This window comes from Ursus arctos, unplaced genomic scaffold, assembly GCF_023065955.2.
Source record: "Ursus arctos isolate Adak ecotype North America unplaced genomic scaffold, UrsArc2.0 scaffold_20, whole genome shotgun sequence".
Taxonomy (NCBI): Eukaryota; Metazoa; Chordata; class Mammalia; order Carnivora; family Ursidae; genus Ursus; species Ursus arctos.
In genome coordinates, this window is record NW_026622875.1 from 33,199,156 (window position 1) to 33,212,482 (window position 13,327).

General features: G+C 38.1%; 1 protein-coding gene across 9 annotated transcripts in view; it reads right to left on the reverse strand.

Moving 5' to 3' along the window:
• TBC1D5 (TBC1 domain family member 5) overlaps positions 1-13,327 on the reverse strand; it is a 560,456-nt gene that overhangs the window by 75,805 nt on the left and 471,324 nt on the right. The gene's annotated exons all lie outside the window — the stretch shown is intronic.

Sequence of the window (13,327 nt, forward strand, 5' to 3'; positions counted from 1 at the left end):
TGGTTGGGTTTGTTTATGTTTAAATATAACACCCGTTTTGTTTTATTGAATAAAAATAGAAATATCAGAACAGTGGAAGTAGGGGGAATGTTCTAATTTTTCAAAAGGATTGTAGAAACCACCAACTGGAAAACAGACTGGCTTATTCAATTTTTTTTTTTTTTTTTTTTTTTTTTTACTAATTATTTGGAATGGTTGTAGTTTATTACAAGTAGCCGTATGGTTCACTAAAAACAAGTAGTTCTAAGGCAACTTTATTTCTTATCTGAAGTGTTAAAGTCTGTCCAATTTATCAAGATATGTCAGTGCCAGTGGGATATAATGGAGGATAAATGTGTGTCCAGTTATAGTTGGAGAGCTGTACCTCAGGTTTATTGCTGAATATTCTAGCACCCAGCAAGGCCTTCTGGTGATGACATTTGTCTCACACTTGGTTCACAGACCTGCTCTGCTCACCAGTCCTTTTATTAAGGTCATAATCTTCCTTCTATCAGCAAGCTGCACAACTGGGGAGAGCTGTGTAGCTGCTCTCTGGACGGAAGTTTCCCTATCTTTAAACAAAGAGGCTGAATTCTATGATATTTTGGGTCCCTTTTAGATAGAAAATTCTGTAATTTTGTGACTTGAGGAAAGAGAACATTTGCTTATTGAATCTGAGACACCTAATCTATCAGTTAAAAAAAATCAAAATTTAAAATACTCTCAACAGGACAGCACAAGTTAAACAGATAAATTTAACAAAGAGAAATAAAAGCTTAAGCACTTAGGTTAAACCTTTTTACAACTATGAATTGCACACAGAATAGAGAGGCATGGATTAACATGAGTTCGTATTAAAAAACAGACTCCCAAACATTAGTGTCTTAGTTTGGTCTATAAGGCTAACATGAGCCTGCAGAACACTGCTGGAGAAAAGTAAGATTCTTAGCCTGCACTAATATTAAATGAGTGAACGTCTAGTTTCCAGTCTGGCATGTAAGAAGCTTAGACGTTTCCATGCTATCCTAACAACCAGAAAAAGTTGAACTGAAAAAAAAAAATCAAATTTTTCTTAGACCCCTGAGAGAAGTGAGGTCACAGGGCAAACTGCTGTCCCCAAATTAGACAGAGTGGCAGGTGACTACAGAGCATCAGGATTTACTAGGGCAGAAACCCACAGGAAGCAGAGCTGGAGTAGGGAAATCTAAAGTGCAACTGACAAATTACTAGGGGGCTCAGTGTCAACAAACTGGGCAGATGAACAACTCCAAGGGCACCCGGTCACACAGGGGGCAGCCCACAGTTCTGAGTTTTACCTCTTGGAGCTCTACCAGACTTTCATGGTGAATATGAGAGAAGAACTGTGCGTACAACGGGTGGAATGGAAAGGAACCAGTCTGAAATACACCTGAGCATTCTGTTTTTCTTAACATTGTCTGCCCTCAGGAGAAACTATTTAACCAAAGTCTAACCTGCTTAGGTTTTATCAGAGCCTAACTGACCTAAGGGAAGGGAAACACCCAACCCCAAACCCCTCTAGCCACCCTGTCCCACCTAAGTTGGGGAGGGGGGGTAAGAGGCACGTGTGACGTTCACAGTCTGAAGGCACCAGCTCACGAAAAGCCTGAGACCTGTTCATAGGACAAAAGAATGTTTCCTCTCCTCCCACACTGCATCACCACATCACTAGAAGTCTACATATAGCAGTTACTTTTACCCACTACATTATATCCAACTATCAAAAAAAAAAAAAAATCATAAGACTTACTAAAAAAATAAAAAGACACATTTTAAAGCAACAGAGCGAGCACCAGAACCAGACTCAGATACAGCAGGGATGTTGGAATTATCAGACTGGGAATTTAAAACAACTATGATTAAAATGCTAAGGGCTCTAATAGATAAAGTAGACAGCATGCACGAACAGATGGGAAATGTAAGGGGAGAAAAGAGTTCTAAGAAAGAAAAAGAAAAGAAATAATGGAGATAAAAAGTACTACAACAGAAATGAAGAATGTCTTGGTTAGGCTTATTAGCAGACAGTCTACAGCTGAGGAAAGAGACTATACACATTTATGAGGTTGAGGATGTTTTAACAGAAATTCCCCAAATTGAAAAGCAAACACAAAAATGACAGAAAAATACCAGAACAGAATATCCAAGAACTGTGGGACAATTATAAAAGGTGTAATGTATGCATAATGGGAATGCCAGAGGAGAAGAGGCAGAGAAAGGAATATTTGCAACAATAACACCTAAGAATCTCCCCAAATTAGTGTCAGACACCAAACCACAGCCCCAGAAAGTTCAGAGAACACCAGGCAGGGTAAATGCCAAAAAAAGTATACTTTGTCATATCATTTTTAAACTACAGAAAATCACAGATAAAGAAATAAATCCTGAAAGAAACCAGAAGAAAAAATAACTCTTACCTATGCAAAAGCAAAGATAACCAACTTCTTAGAAACCATGCATGCAAGAGTGAAAATTTAAAATACTGAGAGAAAAAAAACCCACCAACCTAGAATTGTGTACCCTGTGAAATTATCCTTCAGAAGTAAATATGGTATCTGTATATAGTAAAATATATTATCCTTAATAGTAAATATAAACATGTGACTAGAAATACTAGGTGAACACTGCAGAAGCCAACTGTACAGCTATGGCAGACAGCTTTTGGTGAGGCATTAATTTCTGTCAGAACTGAGATGGGTGTTTATAAAATGGAGTGGAACAGTGGGGAGGTAGGACAGCTATGCTGGAAGAGGAATGGCTTAAAAAGCCAGGGAGCAAGTCTTACAATATCATGAGAGCTGCCATGGGGGAAAGCAGTCCTTTATGGCGTGGCTTTAAAAAACAAAATGGGTTACAAAAGTCACAGAAAACAGTTCAAAAAGAAATCCTTTCTAATAATTTAACAGGTTCTATTTGTTTAAAATGAATAATCTGGCAACATTTTGTAAAATGTATCACAACTGAAAGAGAAGAATTACAAGAATAAAGACTGTGAAAGAGAAAAAAAAATAGTAAGTGCTCCAATTCTGGAACTGCATAAAGGATGGGAAAATCACCTTCAGACACACAGGCTTCCTTGTCCTGGCCTGGGGGAGGGACAAGACTAGATGAAAGGCCCTTTCCAGCTCTAAGAGTTTACGACCTGCACTGCCAAATGGCTTCTGCCATCACATCCATTATATTGTTGAAATGACAGGACAAAATGAGAGGCCTATACAGAAGTCTAGGCCCTTAAGAAATGCCGACCAAACCCCATCTTCAAACTTAGGGGCCCATCTGTTTGCCCTGCCTCCTTATCTCCACCTTTCATGTCTACTCTGTTCTCTTTGCCCTTCCTTCCTCTCCATGTTTATCGTCCTTCGGTTTTACTCTATTCTTCCTCCTACTCCCTTTTTTTGTATCATAGTCTCCTTTTCTATCATTTTCTCATCTCACTCTACCTATACGTTTTTTCCCCACCATAACATCATAGAACTTATTTTAAAATTATTTTCTTAACTGCAAAGAGTAGTTGGAAAAAGTAAGTATAAATGCATGACTTTGGTTTTTGGACAGAAACAATATTCCCTTTGCAACTCTATTATTTTTCCTAGAAATCTACATTATTGACCTACCCTCAATGGATTATCATTCATATTTATTTCTTTCATGTTTATAGACATCGATATTTTTTTTGGAAATTCAAAACAGTTGTCAGGGTTGCAACACAGTACTTTTCAAGATGATTCTAACACCTAAGCTAACATTTATGATGTACTTCTCCTTACAAATTCTGTGAGCTGAAGGCTTCAAATTCTATAAAATGAATTGATTTTGGCTTTTCTTAATTCTTTATCTTTAAAGTTGAGAGCAGCAAATTTGCTTCAATGAAAGACATCTATATGGAATTCTAAATTTGTTTGCCATATTGTGAGGTTTCTATTGTCTTAGAAAACAAACTATCTCCACATCTCAAGGAACGCTAGATTTTATAGGGCTTTATTGAAACAAAATGATAAAAGCTAGTTTGCTATTACTCATTCGTTAGGAGTTGGACTTTCAGGTAAAGCATTCATTCCTTCCAGCTATAAAAGCTATGATTATTTTGCACGTGGCAGTTTAATTTTTGTTAATGTGATATGAAACAAAAGGAGTAGTGCTTGCTAGGGATAAAAAGGCTGGCCTAACATGTGTTTGGATATAAACTAGACTGTGGGGCCTACCTAACTGGGTCTGAACATAAGTCATAATATTTGTCAAACTAATATAAAAAACAATAAGCAATTATGTATTAATCACAATGTATAAAATCATTAAATTCCCCTAGGTTTATCTATAGAAATAAATACTGAGGTTTCTGTTTCTATAGTTTTCAACTCTACCATTTTCAACTAATTTATTTCCTGACCCAGTGTATCTGAAGGATATAAATTTCTCCCATCAGTAACCATGGTTCACGATACCAAAGTCTTTAGAGGGTCAGGGACTCTCTGGCCTAGGAAATGCATCAGAATGAAGGAAGATATAATTCTGAGATGCCCTCATGTTGGGGAGTTCTGCCCTCTTCACCTCTCTTCCCTCATTTTGAGAATCACTATATATCTTCATAATTAAAATAAAATCACAAGCAGCTACAATTAAACATATATCAAGAATCACTTACTAGAGTTTTGAGGCAGGATGTATGGGAGTCAATAAATATAAAGAAATGTGTGAGTCCATGGAAAAGTCCAAGGTAACAGTTACATCAAAAAAAATACAGGCATAGGAAGGAACAGGATAGATGCAGAAAAAAAAATAATCTTCTCTTAATCAAAAAAATATATAAGACCTATATACTAAAAGCTATGAAACCCTGAGAGATTTGGAAGACCTAACTAAATGAGATGACCCATGTTCATGGAGTAGAAAATTCTATAATATTATGGTATCGGTTCTTTCCAAACTGATCTACAGATTCAATGTAATTCCAGTCAAAATCCCAATAATTTCTACAGAAATTGACACGTTTATTCTAAAATTTATATGGAAATGCAAACGACTTTTAATAGCCAAAAAATGACAAAGAATAAAGCGGGAGGACACAGACTACTTAAAATCAAGACTTGCTATAAAAGTACATGAGTAAGTGACGATGGTATTAGAGAAAGAATAAAACCTCCAGAAACAGGCATACATGCGGTCAATTGATTTTCAACCAAGGATCCAGTTTAACTTAACAGGGAAAGGAAAGACTAAATAAATGGTACTGAACAGCTGGATATCTACAAGGAAAAAGATGGACTTTAAACTCTACCTCACTCCACACACAAACATTAATTTGAGGTGGACCACAGATTTAATACAAATGCTAGAACCACACAGCTTTTGGAAGAATACAGAATATCTTTGAGACTGTACAATAAAGGGTTAATTCAGCAGGCCTGGGCTGCCGAAATCCTGCTCATACCAAAGTTGACAACTGGGAGATAACCACCAGCCCTTGAAAAGTCCTGCCTGGTAAGACTGTCTTTGTACACCCGGGGGCTTGGGCCACACCAAACCGTTTATGCATACAATGGGATTTATGGTTAAAGTCTGTTTTTATTCAACCTGGGTCCTGTGCCACTCTATTATCAGTCCAACCTCTGAGGGGACTGGAGACTAAGTAGCCAACATTAGTCACACTATTGCTTCATGCCTACATGACTAACCCATAATAAAAACCCTTGGGGGACACCGAAGCTTGGGTGAGCTTCCCTAGCTGGCAGCACTTACCATGTGTTGTCACAGGCTGTTCCTGGGAGATTTAAGCACTGCACTGAGACAGGACAATTGGAAACTTGTACCTAGTTTTTCCTAGGCTCCAACCCTTTTCATTTCCTAATTTTAATCTGTATCCTTTGGCAATAATACACTGAACCCATGAGTCTAACAGCTTTCTGGAGTGCTGCAAGTCCTTCTAGGGAGTCACTGAAACTCAGGGTGGTCTTGGGGACCATCAAAAATGGAGACTAAAGGGAGGCAAAGGCTTCTTAGATAGGAAACAAAATGTGCTAGCCATAAAAGAAGAAACTGATCCATAAACTTTACTGAAATAAAACTTTTCTATCATCGAAAGACATCATTAAGAAAATGAACAGACAAGCCACGTACTGGGGAATAATATTTGTAGTACATATATCTGACAAAGACTCCTCTCTGGAATACATAAAGAATTCCTAAAAAAACCCAAATAATTCATTAAAAATAGGTAAAAAAATTGAAACACTTTATAAAAGAAGATACACTAATCCTTGATAAGTTATGAAAAGATGCTCCACATCATCAGTCATCAGAAGAATGCAAATTAAACCACAAGATACCATCTTTATATCAACTGGGAATGAATAAAACAAAAAAGACTGATAACAGCAAACGTCAGCAAAGATGCACAATTCCAGGTGTTATACAAGATGGACAAGGATGCAAGCAGTTGGAATCCCCATGTATTCCTGATGGGAGTAGGAAAAGGTATAGTTACTTTTAAAGGTTTGGTAGTTTCTTATAAAGCTAAATATCCATCCTACAGAACAACTGAATTTCTAAGTATTTACCGAAGAGAAAGAAAACCATATATCCGCGAACGACAATAACAACAACAACATCAGAACACCTGTACAAGAATGCCCACAGCAGCCTTATTCATAATACTCCAAGTCTGGAGCTAACCCGGTATCTATCAACAACGGAATAAACAACTTGTGGTATATTCATATAATGGAATACAACTCAACAATCCAAAGGAAGGAACTACTGCTACACGCAACGTGGAGGAACTGCAAAGACGTCATGCTGAGTGAAGAAAGCTTGACACATAAGAGTGCACACTGTGTGGTTCCATTTATGTGAGCTCATGAAAAGGCAAAACCCGTATATGGTAACAGAAATCAGAAACGTGGCTGCCTTGGGATCAGAGGTTGCAACTGACTGTGAAGGGACCCCAGGGAACTCTCAGGTGAAAGAAATGTTCACACCAGGTATATTGTTCTGGATGGTGGTCACATGGGTATGCTCAACTGTCAAAACTCATCAGATTGAACACTTCCGATCTGTGTACTGGTGCACGTGATGCATAATTTTAAAAAGAAAAGGAGAAAGATCAATTTACTCTGGACTAGATAGGAGACAGCATTACCAATTTACCTAAATTGGTTAGGAATTAACAACTCTCTTTGATACAACAGACAGAGCATGGTCAGACATGGATGTGCTCATAACACAAGTTATTTGAGCACATAAATATCAGAAAGTTACATGTATATAGAAATCAGGGTCCTCTGAAATTCTCATTAGCCAATTAACTACTAATACTGGTAACCATGGACTTCTTGGCTTCACGGCTTGGGGAATATTATTAGCAATTATTTCTTTACCATATTTTAGCAAGAATACTTCTGAACAATTGCAGTCATTATGTAAGTAAATATAATAAGCCTAATTTAAAAAAAATTAGTTGATCACATAAAATGGAAATTGTCCAGGGGAATTTTATAATGCCTTTTAGGTACTCAAAATAGTATTTATTTACTCAGTTATTAAACTAAATATTTGCTAATCACTATGAACAGTGCCAGGTACTGTGCTAGGAATATGAAGATTCTAAGATGCAGATCCTGACATCAACATGAGTTATTCTACTACTGAAGGTAAAAAGCAATCATTCATTTCACTAATATTTGAATTTGTTCTCTGTGCCAGGTACCGAAGAAACAGTCATGAATGAGGTAGATATGGTCGGTGTTCTCATGAAGCTCATCATACTCTAAGGCAAGATTGTTGGAAGGATCCTTGGGCTTCCTGGGACCCTGCACGTCCTCAGGACATTCTAGTTAGGCCTTCTTAGAAGGCCCAGAGATCGGGGTGCCTGGGTAGTGCAGTCGTTAAGCGTCTGCCTTCGGCTCAGGGTGTGATCCCGGCATTCTGGGATCGAGCCCCATATCAGGCTCCTCTGCTATGAGCCTGCTTCTTCCTCTCCCACTCCCCCTGCTTGTGTTCCCTCTCTCTCTGGCTGTCTCTATGTCAAATAAATAAATAAAATCTTAAAAAAAAAAAAAAAGAAGGCCCAGAGATGAGCCCTTCTAAGGGCTGAGATCCTGATCCCAAGGAGAGACACAGAATTATTAGCATCTCTCACCAGGCATTCTGGGGTAAGAATGGACTGGGTGCCATCACTCTTCAGAGTCAGGTGGCACCCAGCTGAGGAATGTGGGATGTATCTTAAGAGCTCAGGGTACCCTCCTTATTAGAATCTTCCTACCCTGGAGTCTGGCTTCCTCTTAGATCTCATGCAGGGTTCCTGACAAGGGGCCTTCTGCAGAGGGCCTACCTGCCAGAATTATAATCCTGGAATCTTTCATCATTGATATGAATTGTTTAAACTAAGCTCTGACACGGAGCAGAGGAAAGCTGGGGTAGTTAGCACAGAGGATGTTACCACTGATCAGGTGAGTCGAGAGATCAGGAACAAAGCTTGGTATCTTCTATCTTTAAAATGTTACTGATATGAACTTGCTCCAGCAAGTTAAGAGACCTACAGTGTGGAGCCTGTGAAATGGCACTGCTAGATAAAGTGACACGTGCTCTTGAGGCACTACTGACAGCTCATCACCTCTGCAGAGCAGAAAGAATTACACATTTTGAAAAATTATGTTGTGTCATTTTCAAAACAGAAAATCCATGAACATTCTGGAATAAAGTAGGTATGTGATTCTACTCTTAATATAAGCAACTCCAGTATTTAAAAACTATGAAATTCTGTCCCATGCCTACTCAATGGGGCATTTTAGTAGTTACAGATTCCTAAATAAATTGATAGGTCCTTCTGAAGACTGGTCACAAATTAGATGTACTTATTTTTTTTTATAGCAGCAATTTCTGGTTATTTAAGGACAAAATTGGAACGAGATTTGAGTGTTAAATTGTCGTTCTGAGCTTAAAAGTTGAATGAATAAGAAAATGTCAATTCCCATTTTTAAAAAGAAATTTGCAAGTAAGTAAAATCAGAGCACAGTGAATATTATCCACACACGTAATGGAAAATCTACCACTAAAATACCTAGGCACTTGCTTTTAAAGACTTAATTATAGCAATCCATGGTAAAGCAGAGACGAGAAATCAGGCTTCTTGATTTCTAGAGATATTCTTATCCATGAGATCACATGTCATCTTTGCATCCTCGTCCCTTATTTGGATAAGCAACACAAATAGAAGTCCGTTGCCACAGACATAGCAGGTATTAGTTCCCTGCTTTTCAGGTGTCTGCCTGTCTTCTATCCATTTTCTATTTATTGATCACTGCTGGGGGTTCCCACATGACTATGTCCCCCTCTGGATCATTCCCACTTCCTCTCTTGCTGCTCAATGACAGCCCCAATGCATTAACTCTTTAAGAGCCTCTAAACACTACGAAAGTAGTTGCAAGGCTAATTATGGCTGAAGGGCTCAGCCAGATAAAGTATCTTAGGCCTTAAATAATGAAATGGGGACTTTACCAATGGTTTCACAGCAACTGTGGTTTTTGGTCATGGATAAACAAACCTCCAGGGTTACATGGTGGTTATAAAGAACTGGAAGAATTCTTTGGCAAGATTATCAAGTTTGTGGTGCCTGGGTGGCTTAGTCGGTTAAGTGTCTGCCTTAGCCTCACGTCATGATCCCAGAGTCCTGGGATAGAGTCCCATATCGGGGCCCCCTGCTCAGTGGGTAGTCTGCTTCTCCCTCTCCCTCTGCTGCTCTTCCCTGCTTGTGCTCTCTCACTCTCTCAAATAAATAAATAAAATCTTAAAAAAAAAAAAGATTATTAAGTTTGTCTTAATTTATATGTCAATTGGCGACTAAGGTTGCCTTCACCAGTGCTAGCTTATTCATTCATTCATTCATTCATTCATTCATTCATTCATTCATTCTAAACCATTTAATTGAGGTATAACTGACATACAAACAGCTGTGCATATTTAATGCATACAGCTTGATGAGTGTGGAGATAAGTAAACATATGTGACCATCACCAGAATCTATGCCATAAACATATCCATCACCTCTGAAAGTTTTCTCTCTCACCCTCTTTATTATTATTGCTCATTGTTTTACTTTTTGTGATAAAAACATTTAAAATAAGATCTACCCTCTTAGCAAATTTTTAATATATATTAATTAATATATTATTATTACCTACAGGCACTATACAGTAGATCTCTGGGACTTACTCATCTCTGGCTCATTTATTTTTAATTTTCCTATATGAAAGGTGAAAATGATACTTCATTGGTATTTTAATTTGCATTTCTAAGACTAATTATGAGTTTGAATAGCCTTTTAAATGTTTATTTGCTGTTGAAATTCTTCTTTCATTGAGTACCTACTATATCCCAGACACTACGTTAGGTGCTAGGGATATAACAGTTAATAAGACAAAATGTAGAGTTTACATTTCAGTGCAAGAAGCAAACAATAAGAACAATTTAAAAAATCCGTTTTTTTAACCATTTCAGGTAGTAAGAATTGTTATAAAACACAAAAACAATAACAAAGTAAAGAGACAGAGTAAAGGGGCCCATTATTTTAGATAGGGTAGTCAAAGAGAGGTTCTCTGAAGAGATGTTTGAACACAGAGTGAATAGTAGTGTGCCATGTGGATCCGTGAGGAAGAGTCCAGACATAGAGCAAAGAGTAAGCTCAAAGCTCCTGAAGTGGGAACATGTTTGTTTGCTTGAGAAATAATAGTAAGCAGGCCAGTGTGGCTGGAGTCCATTGAGAAACGGGAAGAATGGTGGTAGCAAATGGGGTTGGAGAGATCGGAGGCCAGATCATGTAGGCCTTACCTTGCAGGTCACTGAAAAGGCTTTGCATTTTATCCTATATATTTCGGGAAGTAACTGAATGGTTCTGGGTAGTAGAGTGAGAGGATCTGACTTACATATATCTGGCTGCTATGTGGAAAGGGTCTATAAGGGCCTGAGAAAGTAAAAAGACTAGTTAAGAGACTAGTAGTGACTTGGTATTAGCAGTACAGAGGAAAAGGTGATTTCTCTCAGGATATGTTTCGAAGAGGGTTTGCTGAGGGACTTGATGTGTGATGTAAGGGAAAACAAGTCAAGGGCAATTCTAAGGCTTGATCAACTGGGTTGCCTATTTATTGCAATAGGGAAACACAAGGGAATAACAGTTTGTGGAAGTAGAATCAAGAGTTTAGTTTGGAAAGTATTAAGTTTGAGATACACATGGGACATCCCAGAGGAAACACCGAGTAAGTAGTAGGACATAGGAGTCTGGAGTTCAAAGGAAGAGGTCATACTAAAGATAGCAATTAAGGACCCTTCAGTCATAAATGGTATGTAAAGCCATGAACCTGGACTGAGATCCTCTAGGGAATGAGTACAGTGAAGAAAGGAAGTCTGGAGGGTGTTTAAAATTGATAAATTTTAGTTTGTCAGTTACTTACACTACAAATATTTTTCCAATTTTCCATCTGCTTTTTGATTCAGTTTATTTTACTTTTGACAGATCTACTTAAAAACAGTTGTGTAGTAAAATGCACCCATCATTCCCTTTGTGATTTCTTCCATTATTTTTCAAGGTTAAAAAGTCTTCTAGTAACTAGAGATCAGATAGACACTTGCATTTTATTTCTATGTTCGCTTAAGTTTACTTTGATTCAGTTGGAATTTCTTTTGGTGTAATGACAAGGTTATAAGTTGATACCTTTTCGAAAGATTTGTCAGGTTTCCCAACACCACTTATTAACTCTTCTCACAGGTCTGTGATGTGTTCTCCACATACTACCTTTCATTTGGTTCAGTTTCAGTTTTAAGCTTTGAAATTGCAATAGAGCTGGTGAAAAACCTTCCTTCCAGTCATCACAATGATACTTTGTATGAGTACTGCAATGTGCTTACAAGGAATTGCTAAACAGAACCAACATTCTGAGAAGAAAAATGCAAGGACAGAAGGCTAAATAGAAGAAAGATAAAACATGAAGGGTAGAAAGGAAAGGGTACTGCCCATTTCCTTTTTGGGAAAAAAAAAGTGGACAATGAAAAATGTAAAAAGACCACACACCTATACATACAACACATTTTTGTTGAGTAACTTCCCCACGCCAGCCATTATCCTCAGTGCTCTCGAGTGGCTAAGACAACGTGTCTGCTTTCAGGGGGCTTAGACTTTAGTGGGGAAGTTGGGGAGTCAGATGACACATATAAATGAAGTCTCTAACTTCAGTAAGTAACGGACACTATGAAAATAAGATTGGGCAATGAGGTAGAGAGTGAGTAGGAGAGAAAAAGACAAGAAGGAGGTCCAAGGGGCCTCTCTGAGGTGACTTTTGGGCTGAGTTCTACATCATGCAGAAGCAAGAAAAGAGGAGGGAAGGAAGGGTGCTCCAGGAGGGGGAAGAGCAAGTGCAAGCATGGGAGTTAAGAGAAGGGGAGAGTGGAAAGAGTGAAGGTCACAGAGACAGAAAATGGGCCCAGGAAGAACACTGGATTGTCAACACTAACAGGTAGCCTTTGGAGGCATTTATGCTGGGGTGTGATGTAATCTGTTGTCAACTGAGAGTTATTTGGCTGTTACGTGAAAATTAACCCAGTGGTGGTGGGGTGGGGGAAAACAAGGGAGAGAAGAAGGGATTCTAACTAGAAAGATCTCATATAAAGAAAGTACCTAAAACACACCAAAACTAAATACTTGACACGATAGGGTAGAAATACAAGTGACTAGACTCTAAGATTCCTGAGGGCAGGAGTTTTATCTGGTTTGTTCACTGAGTAAAGAAAGTCTGGCATGCAATAAAAATTTGTTAAATTAAATGAACAAAGTGCCTACGGAGAATAGCCTTTTATTAGTGAAACAAGAATCCAATGAAATGAACAAACAGAAAGGAGCTTCCAAGAAGCCTCACTGGCTCTAGAGCTGATGTCACAATGACATAGCACATCACAATGTGAGATGGCGTTCCATCAAGGATGGGTCATTTAAACATAACATTACACTAAACAGGGCTCAAGACACAAGTTTAAATTTAGCTACTCTCCCGTAAACTTCTTCTCACCCCCTAGACTATGAGTTTCTATGTGGCAGGAATTAGGTCTTCTTTTTAACTCTCCAAGGAAGAGCAGAACACATCATGTGTGTGTACTCCAGAAATGTATATTTAGGCTGCTGGAATCCTACTGAAGAAAAGCTAGCACATAGGCAAAATGCTTACGGAAAAAAAAATTCGGACAACTTGGCAGCATTTATCATTACTAACATTTTAGTCTTCCAGAGTAAACTTTGAAATTACATTCTAATTTAAGATGGTTCTGGTTTGACAAGTTAACTCTTGAGACATCT